Genomic DNA, 15,199 nt, shown 5'->3' on the forward strand with positions numbered 1-15,199 from the left:
CAGGCTCTGGGCTGATGGCTCGGAGCCTGGAGCCTGTTTCCGATTCTGTGTCTCCCTCTCTCTCTGCCCCTCCCCCATTCATGCTCTGTCTCTCTCTGTCCCAAAAATAAATAAAAAAAAAAAAAAAAAAAAGGGAAATATTACAATCCTTATGATGAATGTCTTTTTCAGAGACTCTCTGAGCGTTTCTTAGACTCCCAGCATGTTTTTCAACCACAGATGGATTCACAACCCCTTCAACCGTCTCGTTCAACCTGTCCACCCACCAAACTGACCCCTGCCCCTCCATAAACGGAAATCACCTTGACGATCGTGTGTGTTGGGGGGGTGGGTGGGGCGAGACAGGCAAGTGCTTGGTATTTTTACTTTTTTGGAAGGGAGCGCTATGACAGTTTCAGCCCACCGAAAAGAAATCCAAAACAGTAAAACGGGCTGAATGTTTTTCTCCGGTAGAAGAAAAGAAAGCAAACCTACTACAGGTAAATTGAAATCCTCAAATAGACCCGCAACGCATCGCTGAGACATTCTTGGGATAATGGCTTAGTTAGACCGGGGCCACAAATCTTTACATTTCTTCACTCGCCTGGCAGGACTAATGAGATTTTATGGCGGGCAGGCTGTTTATCCCTTGGGTGACATTGGCAAGAACAACTATATCTTTATTAGTTAAGACTTTTCTGCACTACAGCTTTTTTCCCCACCAAAGACTGCCCCAGCCTGGATCACAACACACACAACACGTAAGAACCTCATTTCTTCGTATAAACACTCCACCGCCCCCTTCTGTTGTTTGGCTCCAATCCTTCTTTCCTAACGTCACGTCACTCCGTCAAAGGGGCTGGCAGAAAAAAATGGATCAATGGAAAAGGGAAGAAAAGGTTTCAAGGGGACCTGCAAAGAGATATAGGGCTGACAGCTCCACTTCTAGAACATTCGGTGTGCCCCAAAGCCATTAGGAATAGAGCTGCAGACCCTCTGTTACCGGCAGTACAGGCAGGGCTCTGCTCCCATCAGCAGTGGCAAGAGATAGGAGCACGGTGACCTCCACTTCCGTCTGGGAAAAGGATTCGACCCCTTTTGTGGTTTTCTTCAGCACTTAATTAGCATCCATATACACGCAAACAGACAAACTCACATATTTGACAATTGCCATCACAAATGCCTACAATGAAGTATCCATCCTACCTTTGTGACTAGGAAAGGGGCCCCAGGCCTCAGACCAAAGGATAGGGGAGAAATTGCCCGGCCAGAGTCAACGCACAGGTTCTATTTTGGGATAAGGCGGAATAAACACACTCCACCCTGCTTCTCCCATTGAACGCAGCTAGAATAGATGGACACAATGCACGGAGCAGCTCTATGAGGTCTTTTTAAAAAGGAAAGAGTAGGGGTGCCTGGGTGGCTCAGTCGGTTAAGCGGCCAACTTCGGCTCAGGTCATGATCTCGCGGTCTGTGAGTTTGAGCCCCGCGTCGGGCTCTGTGCTGACAACTCAGAGCCTGGAGCCTGTTTCAGATTCTATGTCTCCCTCTCTCTCTGACCCTCCCCTGTTCATGCTCTGTCTCTCCCTGTCTCAAAAATAAATAAACATTAAAAAAAATAATAAAAATAAATAAATAAAGGAAAGAGTAGCCAGTCATTTGGGGAAGAAAACAAGAATTCAAAGAACCTTTAAACTGGCTGTGGACTTAATGTTTTTTTCTCCTTTGGTGTCCCCTAGACAGGACTCAAGGCAGACTGAACCCCAAAAGGAGACACCCGTGTGGACAGAGAGAACTGAGTAGAAGCCTACTAGCTCAGGTTCAAGATGTGAGAAAGAAGTCTTCTGGCAGTGCAGCGGCAGCACAGAAGGTCCACGGCATAGAAAATGCCAACGAAGGGGAACCTTCCTCTCCAGTTAAAGGAGGGGTGGTCCAAGGACCATGCTCTTTTCCTCTCCCTGTGTACCCACCACTTGGCCCAGGACATGGGAGAGTCACAGGAATGGCACAGAGTAGATTAAATAAAACAGTAGCTTTCTAGATGGATGAACCCAAAGGAGAACCTGCAGGAAACTGGAAAATACAGGGAGATCAGGGAGAGAAAGGAGTTTGGAAAAAACAACCCCATAAAGTTCTTTGCTAATTTGGGGGGGGTCTCACCCCAAGCTACGCACGCTTAGATTTGATCACATACAGCATACAAAGAGTCTGAGAGCTGAACTAACAGATATGCCACCATCCGGATCCGAGACTGACCGTGAGATGGTGGGCGCTCAGGAGAAATCTAAACACTACCGCAAAGACTTTGCAAATGGAACTGATGGTGGAACCACAACCCACAGAAATCTGGTCAGAACTTGCAGCCTAAGCCCGACTGTGTCAATTGTCTGCTTAAAAAAAAAAAAAAAAAAAAAAAAAAAAAAAAAAAAAAAAAAAAAAAATCAACATTCTCTGCAGGATTTACGTAAGATCCAGTATTGGGGCACCTGGGTAGCTCAGTTGGCTGAGCGTCCGACTTCGGCTCAGGTCATGATCTCACGGTGTGTGAGTTTGAGCCCCGCGTCGGGCTCTGTGCTGACCGCTCAGAGCCTGGAGCCTGCTTGGGATTCTGTATCTCCCTCTCGCTCTGCCCCACTCCCACTTGGGCTCTGTCTCCCTCTGTCTCTCTCTCCCTCAGAAATTAAATAAATAAATAAATAATTAATTAAATAAGATCAAGTATCTCGTAACATAATACTCAAAATGTCCATGATATGTAATGTTAAATTTATTTACTTTAAGTTTCTGTTTTTAAATTTATATTACCATTTATAGATTCAGTTTGGAAGCATTTTGAATGTAGTAATACTTATTTTTAAGCTACTGTTGAATAGAGGTGCCTGGATGGCTCAGTTGGTAGAGTGTGCAACTCTTGTTCTCAGAGTTGTAAGTTCGAACCCCATGTTGGGTGTAGAGATTACTTAAAATAAAATCTTTAAGAAGAAAAAAGCTGCTATTGAATATGTGAACATTAATACCAAAAAAAAAAAAAAAAAAGTCCATGAAATGATCCAAAAATTCTTGGCATATAAACCAGGAAAGTCTCAACTCACATGGGAAAATACAATTGATGGATGTCAATGCCAAGGTGATACAGATGTGAAACTTATCTGATAAAGATTTTAAAGCAACTATTATAAAGAATGGTCCAAGGAAAAATAAACATTCTAGAAAGGATCTGCAAAAAATAACAAGACAAAACAAAACAAACACCTCAAACAGATATTATAGAACTGAAAATACAATAATAAAAATTTAAAACTCACTGATTGGGCTCAAAAGCAGAATGGACATAAAAACAGAGGGAAGAGTCAGTCAACTTGAAGACAGAGCAATAGAACTGCTCCCATCTTAACAAGAGAGAATAGAGATTGAAAAAGAAAGAATACAACTTCAGGGTCCTGTGGAACAATTATACAAAGTCTCATACTTGTGTCATCAGAGTCCCAGAAGGACAGAAGAAAGAGTCTGATGTAGAAAAATACTTGAGAAATGTCTTTCTTTAAAACTTCCCAAATTTTCATGAAAAGATGCTCAACGTCGCTCCTCATCAGGGAAATACAAATCAAAACCACACTCAGATATCACCTCACGCCAGTCAGAGTGGCCAAAATGAACAAATCAGGAGATTATAGATGCTGGCGAGGATGTGGTGAAACGGGAACCCTTTTGCACTGTTGGTGGGAATGCAAATTGGTGCAGCCACTCTGGAAAACAGTGTGGAGTTTCCTCAAAAAATTAAAAATAGATCTACCCTATGACCCAGCAATAGCACTGCTAGGAATTGACCCAAGGGATACAGGAGTACTGGTGCATAGGGGCACTTGTACCCCAATGTTTATAGCAGCGCTCTCAACAATAGCCAAATTATGGAAAGAGCCTAAATGTCCATCAACTGATGAATGGGTAAAGAAATTGTGGTTTGTATACACAATGGAGTACTACGTGGCAATGAGAAAGAATGAAATCTGGCCCTTTGTAGCAACGTGGATGGAACTGGAGAGTGTGACGCTAAGTGAAATAAGCCATACAGAGAAAGACAGATACCATATGTTTTCACTCTTATGTGGATCCTGAGAAACTTAACAGAAACCCATGGGGGAGGGGAAGGGAAAAAAAAAGAGGTTAGAGTGGGAGAGAGCCAAAGCATGAGACTCTTAAAAACTGAGAACAAACTGAGGGTTGATGGGGGGTGGGAGGGAGGGGAGGGTGGGTGATGGGTATCGAGGAGGGCACCTTTTGGGATGAGCACTGGGTGTTGTATGGAAACCAATTTGACAATAAACTTCATATATTGAAAAAAAATAAAATAAAATAAAACTTCCCAAATTTAGCAAAAGGCATAAACCTGTAAATTCAAGAAGTTCAGCAAATCTCGAGTAGGATACACCTGAGAAATACATGCCCAGACACATCATAATCAAACTGCTAAAAACTAAAAACAAACAAAAATCATGAAAACAATCTGAGAAAAGGCAACGTATTATTTATGGGGGAGCAACAATCAAATAAACGGCTGTGGAATTCTCATCTGGAACCAGAAGCCGGAAACCGTCGGGGGTGAGAAGGCAGCTGAAGAGCAATGTGAATGTGCTGGAAGAAAAGCAATTGGCATCCACCAGCATTCTATATCCCAAGACAATAGCTTTCAGGAATAAAGGTAAAACAACAACAACAACAACAAAAGCATTCACAGGGCGCCTGGGTGGCTCAGGAGTTTAAGTGTCTGACTTCGCCTCAAGTCATGATCTCACAGTTCATGGCTTCTAGCCCCACTTCGGGCTCTGTGCTGACAGCTCGGAGCCTGGAGCCTGCTTCGGATGCTGCATCTCCCTCTCTGTCTGCCCCTGCCCTGCTCATGCTCTGTCTTTCTTTCTCAAAAAATAAACATTAAAAAATTAATTAATTAATTAATTAACGCATCCTCAGATGAATGAAAAATTAAGAGGGTTTTTTTGACAGCAGACACGCTCTAGGAGAACTGATAAAGAAAGATCTTCAGACAGTGGCACCTGGCTGGCTCAGTTAGTAGAGGGTGCGACTCTTGATTTTGGGGTTGTGAGTTTGAGCCCCATGTTGGGTGTAGAGAAGAAAGAAAGAAAGAAAGAAAGAAAGAAAGAAAGAAAGGAGGGAGGGAGGGAAGGAGGGAGGGAGGGAAGGAAGGAAGGAAGGGAGGAAAGAAGGAAAGACCGAAGGAAGGAAAGAAGGAAGGGAGGGAGGAAAGAAGGAAGGAAGGGAGGGAGGAAAGAAGGAAAGACCGAAGGAAGGAAAGAAGGAAGGGAGGGAGGAAAGAAGGAAGGAAGGGAGGAAAGAAGGAAAGACCGAAGGAAGGAAAGAAGGAAGGGAGGGAGGGAGGAAGAAATGAAGGAAGGAAGGAAGGAAGGAAGGAAGGAAGGAAGGAAGGAAGGAGAGAGAAGAAGGAGAAGGAGGAAGGAAGGAAGGAAGGAAGGAAGGAAGGAAGGAAGGAGAGAGAAGAAGGAGAAGGAGGAAGGAAGGGAGAAAGGAAGGAAGATCTTCACACAAAATTACCCTGCATGCAGGAAGCTGGACTCAAAGGTTATGTACTATACCAGTTTCATTTATATGATACTTCCAGAAAGCTAGAACTATGGTTCTGGAGAATGGATCAGTAGTTTCCAGGAGCCGGGGGTGGGATGAGGGTGTGAATAAGGTGGGAGAGCACGAGGGAATCCTGGGCTGACAAAGATGTGTGTATGCTGATTGTGATGGTGCTTACACAAATCTCTGCGTATAGTAAAATGCACACACCACTACAGCCACATACACGGAGTCGGTGTTGCTACCTACTAAATTTTCTTAAGTGGACAAATCGAGACGTTGGTCCCTACGAAATTTCGAGTCTTTGAGGGACACTCTAAGCTTCACCATCTCCCTTGGATGCGTGCTTGTGAGGGTCATCTCTGCGTCACGGCCATGGTCAATATCAGGCTGTTTCTGCCGCCCTTGCGTGCAACTAATACCTGAATTGACCTCTGCACCGGCCCCACTACCAGCTCAAGCACAGAGAATGTTACGTGCTCGAGCTGAACAATGAGTAAAAAGTGAGTCATTCTGTGGTACAGCCCTCTTGTTCTCCAAAAACTGTAAAGCCGACCTCCCTTCAAACCTCCTCACAAACAAGAAAAAAAACCCACTGGACTCCTCATGGGAGCACCCGCTTCTGAGTTTCCTTCCTAGCTGCCGCACCCACAAAGGTGCAGCAAATCCCCAGCAGGTCCTGGAGCCTCTGTACCATTCTACCACTTTGCGGACACGTAGACTACTTCCTTTATAACACATAACCTTTCGGTCGAAGCAATAATTCTCCCTTGGCATCAGGTGGTTGGTATTGTTATTTTTGCCTTTGGCAGACCCGTAGAAGGGAAAGGGAATCCGCGTGTCTGCAGGGGAAGGAACAAGATAAAGACGAGACCTTTAGCACCAACACTGCAGTTTTGCATCATTTAAAAGTCGTGTGCGTGTGGCTCTCTCCTCCGCCCTTCCCCCCACGTAAGACAGGAAGTGTGCTTTACTAAGTTTTATGTCTCCAGAGACCTGCACAATGACAGACACATAGAGGCGCTCCTCTAACTAGGTTGCCAACCAGTGAATGGATGCCTCCGTGACCGAATAAATGAACTCTGTGACTGATATGGGCAACGTCCTGCAAACACATCAGATGGCCATGCTCCGCCCCGTTCCCCGTTCAACTGTGTCTCTTGCCGTTGAAGGCAATGGGCTGTGGTGATCCAATGGCCTGGGACAGACGAGGGTGCCAACTGAAGGACCCGAGCTGGCAACAGGAAGACAGGAAAGCTGGGTCACCGCAGGTGGCTCACCATCCTGCCCCGACGGATTGGCATGAGAGGTCCATCTCTATGTCGAGCAGAAGGAAGGAAATAAGGAACAGAAAACCGCACAGTGAAATACTCTACGCTCAACATGCAACCCAAAACATCCTCTAAGGCATTTTCTGTTCCCTGTTGTTCCTTCCAAAAGCAACTGGTCTTCAGGGGCACCTGGGTGGCTCAGTCAGTGACATTGTCCAACTCTTGATTTCGGCTCAGGTCATGATCTCACGGTGTCACGTGTTCGAGCCCCATATTGGGCTCCGTGCTGACAGTGCGGGGCCTGCTTGGGATTCTCTCTCTCTCTCTGCCCCTCCCCCACTCATGCTGTCTCTGCCTCTCTCAAAATAAATAAACTTAAAAAAAATTGGGGAAATAAACGCACATATGTGTCGAAGATTTTTATTAAAAAAAAGTGATTGGTGTTCAAATATGTTTAAGAAACACTCTGTATACTGTATCTCCTTCTTAAAGATGTACAATGTATATTTGCTTGATTAACAAGCCCTTAGTAAAGAAATATGTTTTACTTTTTAAAAGATTTAACTGAGGTATAATTAACATATGCACAGACCGTTAAGTGTTCAGTTCAATGAGTTTTGAGAACTGAATATTTAAATCTTCCACCAGCCAAAGCACGATATAAAACATTTCCATCACCCCAGAAAATGTCCCCATTTCTGTAAATCCCCTGTCCCTGTTCAGCAACAGCCAGTATCTGACTTCTCATCACTAAAGTCCATATACTTCTTAGACATCAAAAAAAAAAACAAAACCCCAAATCATGTTGCATAGATTTTGGGGGGTAGGATCTGACTTCTTTTGCTCAGTATGAGATTTTTGAGTTTCATCAATGCTGTTGTGGGTATCAGTAGTTCATTCATTCATGATTTGTTTGTCCATTCTCCTTTCAATGGACATTTGGGTTGTCTCCAAGTTTTGACCGTCATGAATAGGGCAGGTATGAACATTCTTGTGCAAGAATGTTTGGGGCCATATGTTTTCATTTTTCTTGGGTAAATCCTTAAGAGAGGAATTGTTAGGCCAGAGGGCAGGCACATTTAACTTTATAAAAACTGCCAAACAGTTCTCCAAAGTAGTTGCACCTGTTAGACTTTTTTAACTTAGTATTTCCTGTATTCATTTGACCACAGACCCCCACCCCCTAACATCTGTAAAATGAGCAGGTAGGGTTAGATAGCTTTTCAGATTCCTCCTAGCTTTATGCGATGAGACAATGGCCATACCTTTCAGGAGTGGAGTTATTTTGTCTTCTTTGTATAGATCTTGTAGGCAAAAGCCAATGAGGTGAAACCCAGGATGGCCAGAATCTAAAAGCCTGGGAGTAGAAAGAAAGAAGACAGCACTGAGTCCAGTGGGTGGGGAAGAGGTGCTGGCAGGTAGTTATCTGGACAGATGCATGAAAAAAGATTTTTAAGCCACAGGGAATTGTGATACCAAGGTTAGAAACAATTAAAGCAGAGGCAATGGTGTAGAGCGACCTCCCACAGCGTTTAAGAAGTTTCTCTGGTCCAAGGACATCACTAATGACAAGGTATTAAGAAAACTCTTCAGGGTGCCTGGGTGGCTCATTTAAGCGTCCAACTCTTGATCTCGGCTCAGGTCATGATTTCACGGTTCATGAGTTCGAGCCCCACGTCGGACTCTGCACTTATGGCGTGGAGCCTGCTCAGGATTCTCTCTCTCCCTCTCTCTGCCCCTCCCCCACTCTCTTTCTCTCAAAAATAAACATTTTTAAAAAAGAATCTATTGCTGTACGGCTACCACCCTCCATAGATTTTTCAAATTTCTGCACATCTTGTGTAGAAAAACTAACCACCCCTTATTCTGGACTTTCTTTTGAGGGACGTTTATGTAATGGCCAGCCTTGAGGAAAAGAGACAGTGTCTCCTTCTGGAGCAAAACGCAGGCTTGCTTGTATCCTTGGAAGATAGAGATAATGTCTACCTCTGAAGCAAAGGGCGCATACGCTTACTGCCCTTTATAAAAGATTCGGGCTTCTGAACCTCAGGATTCCTCTCCTGAAATGCAACCCACTGCATATGCAGGTATAATCCAGCCCTCTTTGCATTGTTCTCTGGAAATTGAGGTTTGGGGAATCAGTATAAAGAACAAGGCTGATGGTCTGTCCCCCGGTCTGGCCGCGAGTAATAAACTGTCCTTCTCTGACCCAGCAGACTCTTGTCTTCACCAGTGGATACTGGTGAGACTGTAGCAGGCTAACTTTTAAGTGTGATGGAGTGTAAGATCTTGGTCCCTTCAAAATTCTTGACAGTCATGTGTGAACTTCTTGAATAGCAGTAGCAAAAATTCTTCCTCCATGCTTTTCTGAAGTCTAATTTGTAAACAAGGGGAATCGATTCTAAACTCAGGAGATTTTTTAAAAGAACAGTTCAAGAAATTAAGGATTGCTTAATACGCTGTTAATTTCCAAACTTAGGGGCTCTGGGGCAAGTATTTTGCCACACTTTTTAGGGAGTTATTTTGCTGGCACCAGCTGGGGGAGAGATAATTCCTTTGTTCGAGGAGCCCATACACTAACGCTTCTCTCTCAGATCCTGTGTCACAAAGAAGAGAATCAAACTCAGCCTCAGCTGCCAAAATCACTAATGTTGTCCAAGGGCAAGGGTCTCTCCTGCTTCTTCCGTTTCAAAGGGGAACTGGCTCACTGCTCCCACAGCAGCCCTGAGAAGCGCACATTTCCTCCGTGGCTCCTGAAAGGGAGAGGACAATTGCCCCTCCACGCTGCAAACAGTTGGAGAACCCTTAAATCTCCAACCAGAAAACCGAGGCTCCGTGGCAGGTGCCTTTTTCCCAACTTGCCAGGGTTACGCCTGTTGTTCCCCGTTTGGAGCGTAAATTTGTCGTCCTAGTCAAAGAAGTCAGGAAGACTCGTCCCCTCTTTCATTCCAACTCTCACTGCACACAGTCACCTCCTCCTACATTCCAGCCACTTCTTCACTGAACTCATCTTTGGAAATGATTAAAGTCATATGAGTGCTCCCCACCACCACTACCACTGTCACGTGAATTTCATCCACCTCGAAAATCATGACCTTGCCTTACACCTTTCTCTGAAGGACCAGGATTGCACCCATCCTGGGGGACAGCCCCCTTCTCTACTCTGAACTCAGTGACTGTCTTCTTCACAGCGTTCATTCCCACCTTCAACCATCGGACCAGATGATTTCACGACATTCTTTCCACATCTAGTATCTCTCATTTATTGCTCCCTATGCATTTATTCACTCCCCTTAAAACAGGCACATACCGCCCAGAATTGACATTGACCCTACATGTTCCTCCCCTTCTAATACGACCTCCTAAAGTGTTCAAGTACAAGTCAATTCACTTCTAGCTAATTCCCAGGGTGTATTTTATCTGTGTGTGCCACAGAAGCCGTGTTCTTAATAAGGTCCCTAAAGACCCACTCATTTCAAATCTGATGAGTATTTCCCCTCCCTCTTCCTCATTGCCCTTTATCTGAGGACGTGGGGGAGGGGGTGTGTGTGCACTCATGCACCCGCCTGCAATGTATTGGTCCTTAACCTTGTTATGCCTGGTAAACTATTAAAATGAAGTATGCTTTGCACACTGTATGTCGTGCATTCTATTCTACATAGTATAGTCTACATAGTACATTGGTCTTATCAGGCTACCGTATCCAAAAAACCATAGACTGGGGGCTCCTGGGTGGCTCAGTCGGTTAAGCGGCCGACTTCGGCTCAGGTCACGATCTCGCGGTCCGTGAGTTCGAGCCCCGCGTCAGGCTCTGTGCTGACGGCTCAGAGCCTGGAGCCTGTTTCGGATTCTGTGTCTCCCTCTCTCTGACCCTCCCCCGTTCACGCTCTGTCTCTCTCTGTCTCAAAAATAAGTAAACGTTAAAAAAAAAAATTAAAAAAAAAAAACAAACCATAGACTGGGAGTCTTACACAATAGACATTTATTTTCTCACAGTTCTGGAGGCCGAGAAGTCCAAGATCAAGTGCCGGAAGGGTTGGGGTCCGGTGAGAGCTCACTTGTTGGCTTGTAGCTGGCTGCCTTCCCCCTGTGTTCTCCCATGGCCTTTCCCCTGTGCAGGGGAAGGGGGAAGGAGTGAGGATTGCTAATATTTCTTCTGCTTTTTATAAGGACACTTGTCCTATCAAATTAGGTCTCCATCCCTATGTCCTTAATTACCTCCAAGGCCCCATCTCCCCCTCGAGTCGTGTTTGGGTTCAGGACTTCAAAGTACGAATTTGGCGAGACACAGTTTGGTCCATAACAATAGGATGCAAAGCACACACGAAACAATTACAGAGCGGCAAGGGGAAAAATAAAGGTCACGGCTAAAGGCAGAATGCTGGCTATTATCTGTAGAAACAAGGAGCACATTGCAAATACACAGGTTGTTTTATTCATATTTTAAATAAGCTCTTCTAGCTAACATGCTGATATCTTGTCCACTCACCCTCAGTGGCCATCGTTAAATACAATGATTTTGACTGTACAAGCACAACCAGATTTTACAAAAAAGGGCAGGCTCGGTCAATATTTCCATACCGTGCCACCTGCGATGGTGGGGAAAATGTGACTTTAACATTCAACACAAAAAGGCACACAGTTCATGAATGGCTCTGATGTCCTCTCTCTGACATTGATTAGAGATCTTTGCTGAAGATCCAGTCATTCTGAGACAACTGGGGAAATTGGTTGTGTCTTAGATAATGTGGAAGAAGTATCGTTAATTTTGCTGGATGTGATAATGATATTGTGGTTATGAAAGAAAATGAAGAAACATGCAGAACTATTCAAGGGTAAAAAAGGAGGAGGAGGAGGAGAGAGATAGGAAAATATGAAGCAAATATAGTACAACATTCATAACTTGAACTGGGGGAGGGAACATGAGCTTCATTATATGTTGTGCCTACTTTGTGTACGTTTGAAAATCTTCATTAAGTGTTTTTAAAAAGCATATTGGTGAGCACTTACGAAATGCCTAAAATGAGAGTCAGCCGGCTGCCTGCCATTAGGGGTAGGTCTAACTTTTGCGATGCCTGAAACTTTTACGATTTGGGGAGCACTTTGTAAGAAAAATCATGAATACGACATTCTCTTGGAAGAGGCCAATGTAGTGAGAGGTCCTGATGCTTGAACTTCAGCGGATCCATGGTAAACCCTTCTCTGTCTGTCATGGGTTACGTTTGGCTGGCCAGTGATTTTCCCTTCTTCTAGTCCCCCCCCCCCCACCTTTTTATTATGAACATTTTAAACATAAGCAAAAAAGAGATTAGACAAGGACCTTCTCTGCACCTATCCAGCTTCCATGGCTGACAGTCCTTGGTGAGTCTTAGCCTCTACTCTGTCCACTCCCCTCCACACATACTGTTATCCCAAAGCAAACATCTAGTATCATTTTTCTCTAAAATATTTCAGTATGCATCTCTAAAAGATAAAGACCCTTTCTTTAAAAAAAAAAGTTTATTTATTTTATTTTCTTTCTTTCTTTCTTTCTTTCTTTCTTTCTTTCTTTCTTTCTTTCTTTATTTTTGAGAGTGAGAGAGCACATAGGAGAGGGGCAGAGACAGAGGGAGACAAAGAATTCAAAGAAGGCTCAGGGCTGTCAGCACAGAGTCTAATGCAGGGCTCAAACTCACGAGCCATGAGATCATGACCTGAGCCAAAGTTGGACACTTAACTAACTGAGCCATCCAGCCTCCTCATAAAAATAAAGACCCTTTCAAAAAACAGAACCACATCATTAGCATACCTGGAACGATAATTCCCTAACCAAGTCAAATTTCTCTAATTGTCTGAAATATTTTTTTATAGTTTGTTTGAATAAGGAAGCAAATGAAACATATATTTCAATGGGTGAGTATAGTGTTTAAGTCTCTTTTAATATGTAGGGTTGCCCTCCACATTGTTGCTTTTCCTTGCAATTGATTTGTTGAAGAAACTGGGTCGTTGTGTCCCACAGGGTTTCCCGCAGTCTGGATCTTGCGAGTTGCATTCCTGTGGTATCATTTAGCATGTTCCCCTATCTCCTTCCTTCCCGTAAACTGGTAGTTAGAGCCAGAAGCTTGAACAGAGTCAGGTTTTGCTTTGTGGACAATAATTCTTCCTAGGAGTATACTTGTGTCAGAAGGCTGTGGCTATATGCAGGTGTTGTGTACAAGTTGCGAGATGTTGCCTTATCTTTACCCCAGGCCCACTCCACAGTTTCCCCGGCAGGCTCCCAAAGGTGCTGAACCATTAGAATTATTAGGCCTGGAAACACCCCAGACAAAAGACAAAGTGTAAGCCTCGTCCTAAAGGAGTTCATAGCGTGGGTGTTGTAAATGCATGAAAATAACAACAAAAGAGGTGTCACAAGGTGGTACAAATGACTTGTCTAGAGGTCCCCCGGGAGTACCGAGGGGAAGACAGCCATCAGTGGGGACGGTCAGGGAAGAACTTTAACCCAAACACAGATTTTCTCCGGCTGATGTGGAATATTGTGGGACGACGACTGCTCCATAGTCCTGGTTACAAGTTGGCGTCCACCAGCCCACCTGGGCTTCTTGTCACAAACTGTCCTGTGCCTTCTTCTCCGCTGTGTGTGTCAGGCCAAAGTTTAGACAGGAGTAGGGCTAGAGTTACCCTTCCTGGAGACTACATCCGATCCGCAGAGCCTTAGGACGACATCGCTGGTCTCAGAGATACAAATAATCTTGATGAGGCCGCTGTAATGCTGGAAAGGTGAGACCCCAAACTCTGGATAGTTCTTAGTACTTTTTACATTCCCAGGTAATTTCAATATGTGGACAAAATTGACTTTTTTTTTTAATTTTTTTTAAAAATGTTTGTTTTTGATCCAGAGACAGAGCATGAATGGGGGAGGGACAGAGAGAGAGGGAGACACAGAATGTGAAGCAGGCTCCAGGCTCCGAGCTGTCAGCACAGAGCCTGACGCGGGGCTCGAACTCACAGACTGTGAGATCATGACCTGAGCTGAAGTCGGACGCTCAACCGACAGGGCCACCCAGGCGCCCCCAAAATTGACTTTTAAGGAACTGCCTTGAGTAGGTAGTGTCTAAGCCGTGACAGCTAATAAAAGAGGTATTTCGCTGTTGCAATAATCTAAGCCCGAGGCAACAAAAGCTAAAAGGGTGGTGGAGACAGAAAATGAGAAATGAGGCAAAAACTATTTTAGAGCAAGAATCTCCAGGGAGGGGCTTAACATAACTCAGATCTTGAGAAGGCTGAAAAAATGTGGTGCTACCTGAGAAACACAGGACAGCGATGAGAGGGGGAGGGGCCCTGGGTCCCCAAGGGATGGTGATTGTTCGAGTTTCCGTGCTGAGCCATAGTTCTTGGCATCATGTCCAGGTGGAAGCGTCCAGGAGGCAGGTGGAGATGGGAACTGGATCTCAGAAGGCAGAGTTACAAATTTTGCAGTCATTTGTACCCAGGTAACATCTGAAGCCTGAGGAGTTTAAAAGTCTTTCCCAGAATGCACTATTGTCCAAGGTATCACCCATTTATAACTGCTGGGGGTCCACAGGAATGACTGGAGTTCACGTGCCACCTCTGCCACCAACCAGCTGTATGGCTTTGTACAAGATACTCTGCCTCCTGGGCCTCAGTTTCCTTATGTGGAAAACAAGAATTATCATACCAACCTCTCTAAGCTGTTGTGAATAATAAGCAAGCAAATCCTCGCAAAGCACCTGGCATTCTACCTGGTGCAAAGCATGGCCTCAAGTCTTGTTAGATCTCTCTGATTTTGCTTGCCCTGTCCTACACAGCTCCCTAGCAAGCCACGGCACAAGTCCTTCCCACAAGTAGAAAATGAGTCCCGCAACAGCACACAATCAATTTGCACTCACCTCAATGGTATTTGAAGATCGAATCTTGGCAGACCGATTTAATTTTCTTTGATAAATAGATAGGCCATGCAGATAAGGAATGAGTGAGAGATACAATCTCTCCGTGGTGGAGTATGACCTCAGATTCCACTGCCAGTGACTTTTCATCGGCGAGATAGAAAGAAAGAAGAGAGGGGTGCCTAGGTGGCTCAGTCAGTTAAGTGTGCAACGCCAGCTCAGGCCATGATCTCATAGTTCATGAGTTCCAACCCCGCATCGGGCTCTCTACTGTCAGCACAGAGCCCACTTCGGATCCTCTGTCCCCCTCTCTCTGCCCCTCCCCTCCTCGCTCTCTCTCCCTCTCTCTCTGAAAAATAAATATTAAGAAAGAAAGAAAGAAAGAAAGAAAGAAAGAAAGAAAGAAAGAGAAAGAAGGAAAGAAAGAAAGAAAGAAAGAAAGAAAGAAAGAAAGAAAGAAAGAAA

General features: G+C 44.6%; 1 long non-coding RNA gene across 1 annotated transcript in view; it reads right to left on the reverse strand.

The window, feature by feature from the left end:
• Positions 1 to 10,815: 10,815 nt before the first annotated feature.
• LOC125934102 (uncharacterized) overlaps positions 10,816 to 15,199 on the reverse strand; it is a 19,953-nt gene continuing 15,569 nt past the window's right edge. Inside the window, exon 3 of the long non-coding RNA XR_007461216.1 lies at positions 10,816 to 10,959. This is a non-coding gene — a long non-coding RNA (uncharacterized LOC125934102). The remainder of the gene's footprint in view (positions 10,960 to 15,199) is intronic.

This window comes from Panthera uncia (genome assembly GCF_023721935.1).
Source record: "Panthera uncia isolate 11264 chromosome A1 unlocalized genomic scaffold, Puncia_PCG_1.0 HiC_scaffold_16, whole genome shotgun sequence".
Lineage (NCBI taxonomy): Eukaryota > Metazoa > Chordata > Mammalia > Carnivora > Felidae > Panthera > Panthera uncia.